General features: G+C 30.3%; 1 pseudogene; it reads right to left on the bottom strand.

The window, feature by feature from the left end:
• Positions 1–2,965: 2,965 nt before the first annotated feature.
• On the bottom strand, positions 2,966–14,542 carry LOC110034105 (annotated as a pseudogene).
• Positions 14,543–16,418: the final 1,876 nt, after the last annotated feature.

Below are 16,418 nucleotides of genomic sequence, written 5' to 3'. Positions count from 1 at the left end.
GTTTCTCGGCCTGGCTATATGGAATTGTTTTTTTTTAAAATATTATTATTATTATTATTTTTTTCTTACCTGTTGTATTCTATTAAAGCCATGAATTGCTATTCATAAATATGTTTGAGTGGTAAAATGAGATTTGGGATCTCTTCTTTAAGACTTGCTTTCATTGATATAAGTTGAAGATGGATTTGCTGACCTGCATCAATTAGTATATCTATAAGTTTGAATTATTATTATAACTCACCTATGTGCTGAAGATATAACTAATTGATTAAAAGTTTGAAAGATTTCTTTTCTTTGTTTGGTTATTGGGAAATAACAAGTTTAGATAGTATAAATTCAAACTGAAAAGTTGGCTACTAAATAAATAAACCTGTAGGAGTATTGTTGTAATTATAGCTAACCTGGGCATTAACGGCAGCATGTTATTTATTTCTTTAACTTTTTACATCTGATACAATGAAATCTATAAGAATAGATTATTTGTCTTGAACTCCCAAGCACATCACTTGGCTTTATGTATTCTTGCAGTTCATACATATACATTTGCATATAAATCACTTGATATTTGTTATTTACAAAATCACCAATTACTTTAACTCAATTTTTAAAGATATTTACATACAAGTTGCCTAATTGTCATTATTCTTTAAATGCTTATGTATACAAGTTTAAGTGAACCTGTATCGGCTACTGTATACCTTGCATAATTTTATGTAATAACCTTTGTGGTGATATTTACTATTATCACTATGGATGACTCTAATTGTTAAAAATGGGAGATAACGGGGAAAGTTTTTCCATACTCCCAGTTCTTTAACATTATTTATCAAAGCATTAATGCAACGATATTGTAATAATGAATCAAAACATTCTATTTTAGTTATACCGGAATGAGCATAGTTCATTTATACTTTCACAAGTGGGCATAAGACTTCTTTCTCATTCAGAAATTTCGAATCTGCTTTATTGCAGTAATTAAGGGTGTGAGTACAGTAAATTTGCCGAGGATCTTTATCTAGAAATGTCTATACAGATTTTTTTCTTTTTTTTCAAATTCATACCTGGAATGTACATTTGATTATTTTGAGCAAACAGATATGACAGCTTGATCTTATAATTAATACTTTGTAAAAGAATAATTAGGAAGAAAATATATAGAGAAGTGAAATTTCGGCTTTGTTTATGTAACTCAAGTTTGAACAGTGGATACTATATTTAATGGTTTAATCTAATGACATAGAAATATAAATATACTTCTCCTTGAAGGTTTGTAGAGTATAAAATGTTTATATATACCCAAAATTTAAACTCAATAAGTGGAGCATTAAAGTTATGAAAATACTTGATATGAAATATCTAAAGTTATTATTGGATAAGTATATGGATTATCAAAGTCGTCTATAAGTTCGAGATGAGGGGTAAAGACAATGATGCAAAAAATCACTATCAACTTTTCTATAGATGAAATTATTAAATCAATATTCAGTTAGTAAGATGTCCTTTTCTCCCTTTGAGTCGCCGGTAGCTCCAATCTTTCCTTAAAAGATTTGTAAACCTACAATAGATACTACGCTAATAAAACAATAGATACTATAAGATAACAGATACTACACTTACAAGGCAATAAATACTACACTTACAAAATAACAAACACTATGCAATAGATATTACATATTCGATATTACATACATATACACTACACTTTTAGTTTAACAAATTCATAGACTACACACCTCACCACTACATATAGATACACTACATGTTCAGTTTAACCAGTTTATAAGCTACACAACTCACCACTACATATAGATGTACTACAATTTCAGTTTAACAAGTTCATAGGCTACACACCTTACCACTACATACAGACACATTGCACCTTTAGTTTTAAAGTTTAGATATTATAAGAATAGATACTACATTTCTAAAGTTCATATACTACTCATTGGTTACTCATCAAATAAGTGATAGGGATTGGAATTGCCCGATTATGGGGGGTGATTTGCTGGTGACTTCTGATTGATATTGATAGATAGACTTTGATATTTTAGTTGCATGTGGGAATGAGATAAAAAAAAGGTTTAGTCTGAGCCAATCCCCAAATTAAAATCTTATACCTTACTTTGATCTTTCGTATGCTTATTCCTCAAATTTTTTTAAAATGCAAATTCTAAATGTTTATCTAATCCATTTATATTATGCAATTTGTTTTGAAGCATCAACAGAATTAACCAGGTACGCCTTTAGTTTTTGTTTTCTTTACTTCCTTCACTGCATAGTTCTTTTATTTTGTTTAACTGTACTTTATTGCATAATTCCTGCATTTTCTCTAGTGTATTTAATTACATAGCCTGTTTTTCTCTCTATTCCTTACTGCACCATTCTGTATACATCTGCCTGTATTCATTGCTTTCAGTTAAAAACTTCCTAGCATGTTCTTACAATACCTTTTGGTAGTAAGTATAAAATTTTGATGGGTAAATATAACATTGTGATGGGTAAAATATAACATTGCATTTTGAATATATAGTTAATATTTGGATGTATAAAAAGATGGATAGTTTAGGTAGGTGGAGAGCATTTTGAAGTGTGAGGTATTTGTTTCCTAAGTCCAAAAAATTCAATGAAGTTAATAAGCTCTTTATGGTTCAGTTGAACACATACATACATGGTTTTGCAGCAATATAAGCAGAAGCATCAACATCATACTCTATATTTTAGCTATTTATTCGAGTCAGAGATGCCGAAAAACAATCACACTTTTGTCTAGAAAAATCTGGATGCATTCAGTAAATCTACTTGATATTTGAGGCAATCAAACACTAGAGAAAAACTAAAAGTATATGAAAGTCAACAAATCTAACTAATAAAGATTTGAATTGATTTGAAGTAAAAAAATAATCTCATAGAAAGACATCACAAAGGGATGGCATAAGGCTTAACAGACTTCAAAAACCTTTTCATAGCTAATCATAGATGGGATGACAAAATGGTATAACCGATGGTAAACGACATAGTTTATTGCCAAAAAAAAAAAATTATATGTAAGTATTAATTGAATGCCTTAAAGATGCCTCTAAAAGACAATCAAATATCATCAGCATCAACAGTAGTCATAGCCCAACGATATTTATAAGTATTATTAAATCATTCAAGAGGTGCCCTTTAACTCTCCAACTAGCCCGATTGATGAAGGGAAATTAAAATATCCAAATGAGATTAAGGCCATGAATGATATTCTTGCTTCCACGAACAGAAACTCGCAAAATAAAAAAAAAAGCAAACAAATCCAGCAACAAAGATATTTAGTATGGTAAAACATGAGTGATGGTATCCACCAATGATAATTTAACAAGACAATTTACTCTTTTACCTGGTTGTTTGTTAAATCCTTGGGACCGATTTCAATTCTAAGGGGAACTCCTTTCATTTTTCAATGAGAATACTCTAATTAGGCGAATAATTTTCTCTCAAGTCATGCTTTGCCTTGAATCCTGCTGCTTGCAACGTTTGAACAACAGATGAGCAGGCTGCAAATATGGTCTGTGTATCTGCATCCTTGTAAGGTACAGGAACTACAATAACTTGGACCGCTGCAACTTTAGGTGGTAGCAACAAGCCTTTATCATTAAAATATGTAAAAAAAAGGCATTAAAATGTCATGGAGTCAATTACATATATTTTTGATGATATTTTGCTTGTATTTGATTGGTGACAGGTAAACCCATAGCTTTAAAAGCACTTTTATATGTCTTCCAATTAATCTTATACTTTTCATGCGCTCAATAAATGTAAAATCATCATGAAATTCAATGAAACTCAAACGATATATAGTTCATATATCTCACAAGAGTTTGGAGATTATAGTAAGCATTAGATACAATAAAATAAAATTGAAAAAAGTCAATTATCCTCTCTCTTTCTCTGTCTCTCTCTCTCTCTCTACACACACACAGAGTTAGAATCTTCAATTTTTCATTATAGATCCCAAGTCCATGTAAAAAAAAAAATTGAAAGTTTTTGTTATTTTGACACTTGAAAATCAACTATAAGACTTATACCAAAATTCATGAAATGAATCATAATTTTGATTTTGTTAATGTTAAGGAATGCATGGAAGCAACATGTCTGTCATGACCCGGGTGAAATGAGGCAAATACCAAAGAAAGTTTTCGTGGGAAAACAACCTTACAAGATGTGCCAAAATGTAACATGATCATAGTGAGAAGTAATTGTAGGGTTGGTTGGTTAGTCTGTAGGCTACAAGAGATATGCCATAATTCAACCTAATTGTAAGGAATATATCCAAAAGTTGACAATGCATAAAATCAAAATTAATTTTTTTATAAAGAAATTTGGTAAATGTGAATGGGTAAATAAAAAAAAATCACACAGTGATTAGAAGAAGAATAAATATTGCATAATTTCAAGAATCTAAATGGAAAGGAAAAACAATCCAAATGCAGTTTCTACGCTAATGAATGTTAAAAAAATAAGAACTCGCACTTTACCTTTTTTTTTTAAAAAAGGTACAAAATTTTAAAGAAGGTTAATTGATTAATTAATGGTTAAGTTGTTATTATTGAAAACACCATAATATGCTTAATTATAAGCCTCAAATGAAAATCTAAATTTTGGGAAAAGATGAAAAAACTATTACAAGTAATACTTGACTAAAATAAAATAACTATGACCGATAACTTAAATAAACATTTAAGTTTAGAATGAATAGCTACATAATGGTTTATATTTTGTATGGAAGTAAAGATAAAAACATAATAAAAGTGGCTATATCTTATTTTTAGGCTAGAATGTGACAAAGAAGAGCATGTAGTTACCATTAAAAGTAGAGCCGCCAAGTAACAAATAAATATTTTTTCTTCCCTTTGAAGGAAAAAAAATTGAAAAATTTGTTAAATAATTCCTTGAGATCACAAATCAATAATATTAATTATGAATGTAAATCTTCAAGAATAAAAAAATTACTCAAGAAAATCACAAAATAATTTTATAATTCTTGATTTTTTTTCTATTTTCTCTCTTTTTTTTGTTGCATTTTTCTTTACTTTTTATCATTTTTATTCAAAGATATCATACGAGACCAAGAGCATTCCTTGATCTCTCTATTTGGTCGAGTACATGAGCACGAGGAGCAACGAGAGGTTTGGATTGTCGAGCGGAATAACATGATTTCTGAAATAACATGCACACTTTTTGGTGTAACTTAATTTCAGCCTAATTTTCATAAAGTGCTTGAAAATCACCTTGAAGTCGTTCAAGTTCCAAGATTTTTGCTTTAGTTGGCAATTTCATTTTCATCAAAATGTGTATTAGGCTTTACATTTAAACAATTTATGCTTTACATTATCATATACACACTTTTTGGTAATTGTGGTTCTTGCTTGGTGGGTCATCTATGCATAAAGACATGACATTTTGGTAGATGATTATAATAACATTGTTTATTTATGTTTAATTCATGTTGATGCCTAGGCAGGTCCCCGATGGGAGATTTGCATAAGAGTCAAGCATATCATCTTCATTCAATTTCATATTTGTAATGCCCAAGGGGTTCTTATTTTACGTTCATTGGCAGGGTGCAAAATCATGAGTAAATCCTTTTTTTCACTCTTTGAGGCAATTTGCTACTTAATTACAAATAAGTATTCGTTGTACTTTCACCCTTCTATTCATTATTTTGACTCTCACATTATTTTGCAATGAGAAAAATTTATTTTTGTGCCGAAAAATCTTAATATAATATGGTAGGGCTTTGGCATCACCCCCTACATAGAACCAAGAGCAGGACATCCTAACATGTGTCATTTGAACCACGTAAAGGTGCGGTGAAAGTTAGCCATATTGACCTGTATTAAGAAATTTAAAACATACAAAAAATTCTTTTGGAAAACGGTTAAATATTGAGGGAAACAATCATATGAAGGTTAAAGCCTCTGCAAATGATGATTATTGTGAAAATATATTACCCTACAATCAACCCATTACTTTTGCTCATGTGTGTGCCTCTAGCAGCCTTCTAAAGCCTGCCAGTTAGCAAGTTGCAGTCTTGCTCCTAGTCTCACACAACGGGGCTCTTCTCTGCCCACTATCACACTCCAACCAACCTCTTTGATAGTTACACATTGCAATCCATGAGCATTCATACACTAGCCAACCTCCTCTTCTACCTTTGTCACAAAGACTGCGACCATCAAATCGTTTGAATAAAATTCTCTTCATCCGATGAACACAAGCACACAAATAAGACAATTATAAAGACTTTCTACAAAACACATATTTCAAGAAAACCCAACATTCAAAAGAAATTTGAAAATTTTACGAAAAAGATTTCACACAAAAATTTGAAGATGAAATAAGGAAAAACAAAGGAATAAATTATATATAACTCTTGTGGAAGAAGTTAACACCAAAGGACCACACATTTAGTTCCACAAAGATATAGAAAAGTTAAAAAACTTGTTGATAACACAAAAAAACTCCCATTATGAATCCTTCTCATTCAATCCACCAATAAAAAATAATTGAGCCTACAAACGAAGGTATATGAAGCACAAACAAGGAGGCACAGACACGAGATGATAAGATAAGGGAACACAACTTAAGTGGACAATATAAAACATGATACCTCATAGACATGTTTTAATATTTACATAATTCAGTTTAACATGATTATATAATTTGTATTAAGGTTGACAAACAATTTATAAAAGAAAAAAGTTGGACACTGATCTAATATATGCTTCATCCGTGACCACAAGTAATCAACTCATTGATATACTCATAAAAAAGTTATAGAGAATAATCATGAATTTAAGGAGTCGATATTAGACACAAGACAACTCTAGGTAAGATAAATTCAGACATTTCAGATCCATAGACTCATCCCTTAGTTGGCATTACTGAGGGAGGTTCCGCAGGTCAAAGATGTGACTATTTACTTCATTGAGATGTTCTGTTTGAGAAAACCATAACTCTAATGTTGATAGTTTAAAACAATTAGCTAACATTCTTATCAAGCTGTGTGGACCTTTATATTTTTCAAATCTATGTAATAAGTTAAATCTAGTTGATAAATATACACAAGCTTTAAAGGACATGTTAGAATCACAAAAATCTCATTTGAAAACTGATATATATTTGCATAGTGAAAAATATTAAATGGGCATGCTCTAGATTATCGTACTCAATCCCCTATTATAAATAGGAGATCAAATACAATATCCTAGAGTACACGATACTATAAATAAGGGGTTCTATAGTGAATACTATGCACCAAAATATTATTATCCTCTGACCAAAATAAATGAACATAAAAAATATCATTCAATGTTAATGATGTCTAAGACATGCAATAATGCTCATCAATAGATTTAAAATATAAACAATTAAACAACATAAAAAATAGCAAACAAGTGCATGTATAGGAATGTAGAATTTAGTGACAAAATCTTAGGCTTTTATAACGAAGGAAAACAAACTTAATGACCCACCTATGAAATCCACACCGAGAGATGAACTTTAGATATAAGAATTCCCTGACTTTAAATAAATTATATAAAAGTTTCAATATACCCTAAAATGTTAGAGATATAAAAGACCATAAGAAAGACCTTTCTGTAGAAGAAAAATATTTATTTGTTGAAGCATAAATAACATTCAAGAATGCAATTTTATCCCTAAATCATTTGATAATAAAAGAAATTGTCTTTTTACATTTTTCAGTGTAAATTTTTTCATAATACCCTAAAACTATGCAAAGAGGATATTGATAGAGCCACTTGGAATTTTCATCTATATCATGATAATTTATTTTATAACTTCCAATAAATTAATTTTTAATAAAGTTTTGTTAAAAGTGCCAACAAAGTCTAAAAATTCAAGGTGGATCCATCTTCCAAGTTTTTAGAAAATAACAAATCATCATGATAAACCAAGTTACACATTTTGTATCATGTGGAAGTGGGCATCACATAGTATGAATAGTACCAAGAAAACTAAGAAATGAAAATGTTCAAAAAATAAATTCTTCTCTAAACCAAAGAGAATTTATGGAGCATAACAGAATTCAAATATTTTGTAGCTCCACTATCAATTACCAAACGCCAATGTTAATTTTTTAGCATTTCATAAATTAACCTCAAATTAATTTCCTTACATTCAAATAAGGCTTAATAAAAGAACCTAAAATTCACTACTAAAGCAAACTTTTCGATGATAATTAACAAATAGTATGCTAAATATTCTTACACTGCCAGCAAGGGGCAGAAAAACACTACATGTTTCAACCAGTCATGAAGGAGATGAAATTAAGAATATACAATCATCTCTGGTAGAATAGCAAATTACCGTGAGGGTGCTGTATGCCCAAGAATTTTTCTAAACATTAGCCTTTTCGCCCTTCTCATTCTCAAACTCTATCTCAAATATTTTTGCAAAATTTTGACCGAGGCAATGTGAAGGGACTCCTTGTATTACACAACCTGTATTTGGAATAAAAGCCTAACAGGCAGAAAAAATTATTATATACAGTCATATAACAATATTCTAAGAAATTGTTGAAAATTATTACAGTAAAATGTAGCTCTTGATATTTAAGGTAGTCATTTCAGACCTCAACATTTGTAGTAAAAAATTCTCAATAAACTTCTCTAATTCACTTTTCTTTGCTTTAATTACAAAAATCACAAGATACTCTTCATAAATTCTTCTATAAAGTTTCAATATATCAAGAACTTGAAATCATTGTTAAAATTTAGGTTCTTAAAAACAACAAGAAAGGAAAAACATTCCCATGGCACCACAAAAAAGGAAAAATATTCCTGTCAGACATACAAATTACCAACATTAGAACTTTCAAAGTTAAAAACAGTACAAACCAGCTAAAGGAATGCAAAATATTCGAAACAGAGCTCAATAAAAACATATATTTTTTTGAGTTTAATCCATGTGGAAATCATTCGTTATCCCATCAACCTTAGTACATTTAAGTCTGCTAAATATAAAAAGTATGCAAGAAAACATAAGACATAAACTGTAAATTAGATGAAATTAACTTAAAATTAAGATAGTCTTTATTGTATAATGCCAAAAGATAAACTACAACTACCTCTTTAGCGACAAAAGCTGTATGACCTTCTTGCTAAAGAAACTCCCGACTCCTTGAAATGTTCAGAAATTCATCAGAAACTAATTTTACTTGTGCTTTAAATGATAAAAATATTGATGACAGCTCATAAGAGATAGAATATGTTGTCATAAAGATCTGCCTCAATGAATGTGAAGTCTGTGAAAAATAAATTTCTAATAGAAATGTAAAATAATGCATTTGTCCAGATATTTTTCAATAGACAAAAAGAAAAGTAAAACCCACAAAATACTTAATTCAAACTGATCATTACAACATCTTGAAGAATACTTTTTTCATTTCTCGTAACTTTCTGAGAAAAAAAAAAGAAAAGTTTAACTCTGGACAGTACACAAAGGAAATTAATGTAATCTTTTGAAGCATCAAAGTGGTTGATACATATCACTTGAAGTGAAATTTCAATTAGTTTTTAGTGAGACCCTCAGCTGCAAGCCAATTATTTTTCATTAAGATAAATGTAGATATGCTAAATGCTCACAAACTCAACTAGATGCACACTTAGCAAATAAAACTATGTCCTTAAAACAATAAAATAATCTTAATCACCTAAATGATATTAGCATTAAATACATAAGATTTCATTTAGCTAACACATTATCTTGACTACTAGGTCTAGTTTCATAACTTATATTTCTACGGTACTGCATATCTAGTGAAATTTTAGAATATACAACTATAAGAGCTTCGAACTCTTGCCTATTTACTATTATTTCAACTGTAGTGTTGAGAATTTTTAGTGATTATACAATTCATAGTCTCATAAAAAATATCTCATTTTTCATGGGATTCAATCACCCAAATATACGTCTCCATTATTTTTAGGAGGTTATTAAATTTGAATTACTGCCTATGATTCTTTTAGATTGGATACTCCTATTCAAACTTCATCAAAGGTTGCTAAAGAAAAATGAAAGTCTTGAAATCTTCATGATGATTAATTAAATGAAATAAAAATTGCACATAATGGACATTTTGCTTGAGAGACAGAAAAAAAAAAAAGTAAAAGAATACCTTATGAATGGAGTGGGGTGGCTGAACTCCCACCGTATAACATTGCACCACTGGTTTAGTTTTAATGACAAATCGTAGTTGTCCCCTAATCTTTTTGGAGAAATAAGGATACATCACAGTTTCACTTGTAGGGTGAATTGCAATAGGTATCTTCAAATTACTCTGCCCACATTTCATGATCCACACAACCTATGTGAAGTCAGAACATATCAGCAAAAGAAACCCACAAACACATGAATAGTACCATTACTCAAATAAATTAAAGTTGAATGTGCGTTGTAAAAATTATAGATTATTCAACAACCCAACATGAAAAGCATGAATATTTTGAAGCCAAGCAAGCGAGCTAACCATTCTAATTAAAGTTATTGCTAATATAAAATCTTAGTTTCTACCATAGAACTAAATGTATAAATCCCATACTGTTGGAAATTAAATGATCAACTTTCTAAGAAAGAGAATCTGGCTTATAGTTTTAAAAATAATTATATGCATGTTAGTGTATACTTTAAAATTATTCGAACAAATCCTAACTCAATTAATTTTTGGCTCAAAGATAAATTGACTTATATAATGTCCTAGATTTTTAGTTGGATTAAAACTAAATATTTGACATTGAGCTGGGTTTAGTCTAACTTTTAAATCTAAATTATTGTCATTAATAATAATAAATAATGTTAAGAGATATGGAATAATATTCTTAGATGATCATCTTTATTTTATTAAAAAGCCATATTAAATATTAAATATAAATCTAACAACTTCCATTATTATTTTTTTAAATAGCATATAAACAAGTTAATCAAGTATTGTTGACTAAAAATATATGTAATTATAAATCTTATCTAATAATGAAGAGAACTATCATAAATACTGTCATTATAATTTTATATATCAAATCAAGCATCATTAAAGAAAATTTTATTCACATCCCCAATATCAAATTCTCACATAATTTTCTTCTCATCATTAATGTCAAAATCTCACATATAAGCCTCAACCCAATCTATATGTCCTGGTGAACTTCAATGCTAACAAACCCATTAAATCAATCAAAACTATAAACCAACTAAAATTATATATATTAGCCTTGATATACTAGGACACATTACAAGATGTAACCCAATATTTCTAATCAATTTCTTTGATGTAATGAATTTGGATCCACTAATGTTAATAGACTGAAACTACTAGTATTGCTAGGATGAAGAAACTATGAGCTCTCCATGTTGCCTACCTCCATTCTTCTAACATTCATCATTAAAGCTAAAATACTAACCTTAAACATAAAATTGATAATAAGTAACTCGAACTTAATCAAGGATATTCTCCCAAGATCAAGAGAGTTGATTAATTATGTTGGCTCGCCCATAGAAAATTTAGATGATATATCTAAAAAACTCTGATCTTACATCAAGAAAAACCTAATTAAACTAAAACGAATTAATCTAATGAAGAAAACTGCTACTTTAGAAGACATCCACAATATCCTCAAGGACCAAGCAAATAAGGCAATCAAACTCACGTTCCCTACTCATCAAATTGTTTTTTGAATAAGCATATAATATAAAAGAACGCAACAAATAGAAGAAAAGAAAATGTCAAAAAGAACAAACAAAAGTACAACCACTAGGAATTCTCACATGCTTAGTGTTGAAAAAGTGGCCCGAGACTAATGAAAATTTCTTTCATAAATACACAGATTTAATGTTTAAAAACTTGTAAGAAAGTTACATTGCATTGAAATAACTATACCATTTCATAATGTATCAAAGTTATACTTGAATAAACATAAAAGAAAATTATTTTCAATTTATATACTTTTGCATAAACAAAGTTGATGAGTATGTATGCCCTGCTCGACCAACCATGGAAATAAGAAATGTTACCAGCCACCAATTTAAACACAAATTAAATTAAGGAACACTTCAGAGTAAAATTATGTACCAATTATTAATGAGCAATGGCAAAGTCTTCCAACATAAACTAGCATAAAATGTCAATGTTCACATTTTAAGGGGTCTCGTTTGGTTCATTGAATTTCAATAAACTAAATGCAAGAAATTTTATGATTTTGGTGTCTAGTTGGATAAAAATAGAATGTAATATAAAATTTTGATGAACTCGAAATTCACTCTGCAGTTCAAAACTGCTGTATTATGAATTTGTTGGATTTGGGAAAATTTCAAATATACTATAAACTGCAGCCTGCCAATTATTAGCCGCCAGCTTCTCACCGCCCAACCCAGCTCGCAATCCTTCAGTGCTATCCCACTGCTGTAGCCAACTACTCCCATGCCAATCGCTTCTCGTCATTGCTTGCCACTGCCATCGACCGTTTTTTGACATCGATTTTATTTTCCTTCAAAATAAATTCAAAAATTAAACTTCTGTATTCATTTTGCAATGAATCAAGTAACTTTAAAATATTTCAAATAAACAACATTTCAATTACATTGCATTCCAAACAGTCCCTTAGTCAATGACCTAAGAAATTCTATTTGCCCAACATCTGGAACACTTGTCATTAGTTTGAAACATGAGTATGGCTTTAGTGAGGAACAACTAAGGTAGCTCAATATAAGCAGCAGCTCGAGCGTTTCTTCACATGAAAGTTGGTAACTCTCAAGTGACATCCAAAATCTTCTGTCGAGTAGATCTTCCAGGAAAGCAAGTAAATATCTTTTTTAGAATTTTTAATGTGCAAAGCATGAGCTTACCAGTTTTATAACAGGGTAAATATGAATTAAAAAAAAGGTAGAGAACACCAAAATATGATAAAAATGTGAAATACATTAAACAGACTTGCACCTTTGGAGCAAAACCTTTAATATGATCCTTCTCTTTTTGCTAAGCATTCTCTGTTACAAGTAGAGGAAAGTATGGACTTTTTATGTTCAGCTTTTTTATCTCTACATTAAAAAATGCTTGCAAAATTTAAACCACCGAGTCAGCTAAAATCAAACAAGTAAGGAGCTATCCTTAAAAGAAGGGAAAAAAAGATGGTGATAGTTATTAGAACCACACATACCCTTAATAAATAGAGCTATTTTCAATGATTTTTAAAGCTTTAGAATCATAGATAAAACAGAGGGTCGGAGACAATGCATCTTTGGTTCAAGTAAAATGTAGATAAATATAAAAATACATGATGACTACTAACCTTGCAGATAACAAAAAACATTTAAGAACAATGCATCTACAATTTAAGAAACAAGCGCAATAACTTGAGTAGCTGTTTACTTAAATTAAAAAAAACATAATCTAAAATAACTAGAGCAAAAACTTACTTGTAAGGTTTCCCAAATTTCTACCATCAAGGTAGCAAAATGTAACAAACGGATATATCATAGTATTCAATCATTTCACTATTAACAATAACCTAAAGTGCCAACAGACAGAAGAGGCTATTGCAATAAAGTAAAATAAAATAGAGATCCTAAATCATCTATAATCCAAACCTCAGAGTACCATTCTCCAAAATTGTCATCCTTTTTATATGTTAGACCAAGTCTAGTTTCTTTCTTCACTTCCTTCTTCCTTGCTATAAAATGAAATCACTCAATTTAGAACAACATAAGAACTCTGCAATATATACCAAGTAAAATATCTGAAAATCATACCATCTTTGAGCTAGTTGTAGCCATCCTATGCTGACTTGTAACCCTTTGTTGAAATCTATGATCACAAATACATATAAAATTAAAAAGAAGAGACTGATATTCTTAACATTAATAAGCTTAGCATTCTATAACATCCCTTTCTCTTTCACCCTTCACCGTATTAGCAAAGAATGAGAAGGAAGAATGTCAAAAGCATTAAAAGTTGGTGAATAAAAAGTTCATGGACCAATTTCACATGTTTCAGCTATCACCCAAAAAACTAACAATTGCTTTAAGCAGTATGGAAGCTACTTCAAGGGCTCAATTGGTTGCTTAAGGTAAGAATCCATATTTTGAAAGCAAAGAAGTTTGCTGAATATAGAATATAGATGGATGAAGTAACACAACAACAATTTTAAACATTAATAACCTTCTCAAAACTCCTCCAAAATTGATGATTTTGTTTTCACGCTTAAAAAGAGCGAAAAAAAATCGTCATTTTCTAAAACATATTTTCTATTTACTAGAAAACTGAAAGGAAATTTAGAAAAGAAAATGCTAAAATTGCAATACGTCGATGAAGGCCGGTGAGACGTCGCCGACAAGGAAGAACAGGCCGTGTGTGCGGTTCGCCGAGAGGAAAAAGAACGACCAAGGATCTTGCACAAGAAACCATCGGATTGGGCCGCCTGCAATTGGGTGACGTATGCAGCGCTGCGTACGTTCTCCGTATGGAAATTTTTTCCCTGGCACGGAGGAGCATCGGCGGGAGAGTCGTCGCAGACTAGGAGAGCTGGTCGACGAATTTCGAGCGGGAGTCTTAGACGAAGATGGTGGCAAAAAAGACTCGATCAAAAGAGGGGTGCATGCGTGAAACCCTTTGGAAATACCTATTGCAATTTGTCATACAAGAGAAACTGTGATGTATCATTATTTCTCCAAAAAGATTAGGGGACATCGTGATTTGCCTTTAAAACTAAATCAGTGGTGCAATGTTGTACGGTGGGAGTTCAGTCACCCCACTCCATTCATAAGGTATTCTTTTGTTTTTTTATTTTTTTTTTGTCTCTCAAGAAAAATATCCATTATGTGCACTTTTTCCTTCATTTAATTAATCATCATGAAGATTTAAGGACTTTCATCTTTCTTTAGCAACTTTTGGTGACGTTTGAATAGGAGTATCTAATCTAGAAGAATCATAGACAGTAATTCAAATTTAATAACCACCTAGAAATAATGGAGTCGTATATTTGAGTGCTTGAATTTCCTGAAAAATGAGATATTTTTTATGAGACTATGAATTGTATAATCACTAAAAATTCTCAGCATTGCAGTTGAAATAATAGTCAGAAGGTAAGAGTATGTAGCTTTTATAGTTGTATTTTCTAAGATGTCACTAGATATGCAAGTGCGGTTGAAATATAAGTTATGAAACTAGACCAAGGAGTCAAGATAATGTGTTAGTTAAATGAAATCTTATGTATTTAATGCTAATATCATTTAGGTGATTATGATTATTTTACTGTTTGGAGGACATAGTTTAATTTGTTAAGTGTGCATCTTGTTGAGTTTGTGAGCATTTAACATATCTACATTAATCTTATTGAAAAATACTTGGCTTGCAGCTGAGGGTTTCACTAAAAAATAATTGAATTTTCACTTCAAGTGATATGTATCAACCACTTTGGTGCTTCAGAAGATTACATGAATTTTTTTTGCATACTATCTAAAGAAACTTTTTTTTTTCTCGGGAAGTTACGAGAAGTGGAAAATGTATTCTGCAAGATGTTGTAGTTATCAGTTTGAATTAAGTCTAATGTGGGTTTTACTTTTCTTTTTATCTATTGAAAAATATCTGAACAAATGCATTATTTTCTATTTCTATTAGAAACTTATTTTTCAGAGACTTTATCTTCATTGAGACATATCTTCATGACAGCATATTCTATCTCTTATGAGCAACCATCAATTTTTTTATCATTTAAAGCACAGGCAAAATTAGTTTTTGAACATTTCAAGGAGTTGGGAGTTTCTTTGGCAAGAAGGTCATACAGTTTTTGCCAATGAAGAGGAAGTTGATTAAGATGTAGCTGTAGTTTATTTTTTGTCTTTATACAGTAATGACTATCTTAATTTTAAGTAAATTTCATCTAATTTACAGTTTGTACCTTATGTTTTCTTGCATACTTTTTATATTTAGTAGACTTAGATGTGGTAAGGTTTATGGGATAATGAATGATTTCCACATAGATTAAACTCAATAAAGTATATGTTTTTATTGAGATCTGTTTCGAATATCTTGCATTCCTTTGGCGGGTTTGTAATGTTTTTAACTTTAAAAGTTCTAATGCTGGTTATTTGTATGTTTGAAGGGAATGTTTTTTCTTTTTTTGTGGTCCCATGGGAATGCTTTTTCATTCTTGTTGTGTTTAAGAGACTAAATTTTAACAATGATTCCAGGTTCTTGATATATTGGAACTTTATAGGAACTTTATAGAAGAATTTTATGATGCGTATATTGTGATTCCAGTAATCAAAGGAAAGAAAATTGAATTAGAGATGTTTGCTAGGGGTTTTTATACTACAAGTGTTGAGGTCTGAAATGACTACCTCGAATATCAAGAGCTACATTTTACGGT

The sequence above is a fragment of the Phalaenopsis equestris genome, unplaced genomic scaffold (genome assembly GCF_001263595.1).
Source record: "Phalaenopsis equestris unplaced genomic scaffold, ASM126359v1 Scaffold001344, whole genome shotgun sequence".
NCBI classification, from domain to species: Eukaryota; Viridiplantae; Streptophyta; class Magnoliopsida; order Asparagales; family Orchidaceae; genus Phalaenopsis; species Phalaenopsis equestris.
The sequence above is the reverse complement of the archived record's forward strand: the minus strand, read 5'-3'. Positions and strand labels throughout refer to the sequence as shown.